Source organism: Anneissia japonica, unplaced genomic scaffold, assembly GCF_011630105.1.
Source record: "Anneissia japonica isolate Jap-2015-1 unplaced genomic scaffold, ASM1163010v1 scaffold456_len727751_cov192, whole genome shotgun sequence".
NCBI lineage: Eukaryota > Metazoa > Echinodermata > Crinoidea > Comatulida > Comatulidae > Anneissia > Anneissia japonica.
Genome location: NW_022713155.1, coordinates 669,535 through 670,585, shown reverse-complemented (window position 1 = coordinate 670,585; position 1,051 = coordinate 669,535). Strand labels below are relative to the sequence as shown.

The following is a 1,051-nucleotide window of genomic DNA, read 5'->3' as shown; positions in this document are numbered from 1 at the left end:
TAATTTCTGGAGGGGCATAAAAGTAAATCTTTTCTCCGTTCGAACTAGCATCCGCTCGAATAAATTCCGCTCGAATTGGCATTCGCTCGAAGTGACATCCCTCGAATTGACTGGTTCTCAAAAATTAAATAGCAAATAGGTACAAAAAAACTCAAGAGGCATTGTATAGCGGCAATGCGTACACGGTCTTCAATAACAATGCAAGTATATGACGTATTCCAGATGTCTTACCTTTAGTTATATTATTTAATATTTTCGTTTGAAATGACGAGAATCTTCTCAAAAGTTCGACTTACTACTCACACCATGTTGTTTGTTGATGAACAAGTTGACCCAGTGTGACCACGGTGAAAAAAAATCAATTGTGCTATTGGCTGGAGGGGAACCAGTCAATTCGAGCGAAGGCCAATTCGAGCGGATTCGAGCGGAATTTTTTTCGAGCGGATGCTAGTTTGAGCGGAAGAATCCACTTGTGCGAACAACAACCACCTGTGCGAGTTATATACGAATTCTTCAAAATTTCCTATTTTTGAGCTAAAAATTTGACATTTTCAAGGGGAAGGGGCTCACAACAGTTCCAGAATAGATAAGTGAGTAGCATAACTCAATTACAAATATAATTTGAGCTAAAAATTTGACATTTCAAAGGGGAAGGGGGGCACACAACAGTTCCAGAATAGATAAGTGAGTAGCATAACTCAATTACAAATATGCTTTTTAAATAGAGAACCCCAACCAGAGGCGGATCTGGGGAAGGGGGGTGGTGAATAGGGTGGCTAGCCACCCCACTTTGTTTACTATGAAAAAAATAATGGTCACTCGTCTTGTGTGTGTGCTCTCGTGCACTCTAGTAAAACATACACTTTCTTCTTTTTTAAGCTGAAAAGTGCGCAATTCTATTAGTTTTAACTTGTTAACGGCCACCTTGGTAGTCGGAGTTGCCAAGACTGTAATTCAAACATGGAGTAATTATCAAAAAGTACTAAAAACCTTTCAGGACCTTAGTAATTAGAGCATTTTTTGCATTTAAAACAAACAAATACAAGAATAC

General features: G+C 38.6%; 1 protein-coding gene across 1 annotated transcript in view; it reads right to left on the bottom strand.

Moving 5' to 3' along the window:
- Positions 1 to 401, bottom strand: part of LOC117108255 (hsp70-binding protein 1-like) — an 11,353-nt gene extending 10,952 nt beyond the window's left edge. Inside the window, exon 1 of the mRNA XM_033250227.1 lies at positions 232 to 401. The gene's annotated coding sequence lies outside the window, so the exon portion shown is untranslated. The remainder of the gene's footprint in view (positions 1 to 231) is intronic.
- Positions 402 to 1,051: the final 650 nt, after the last annotated feature.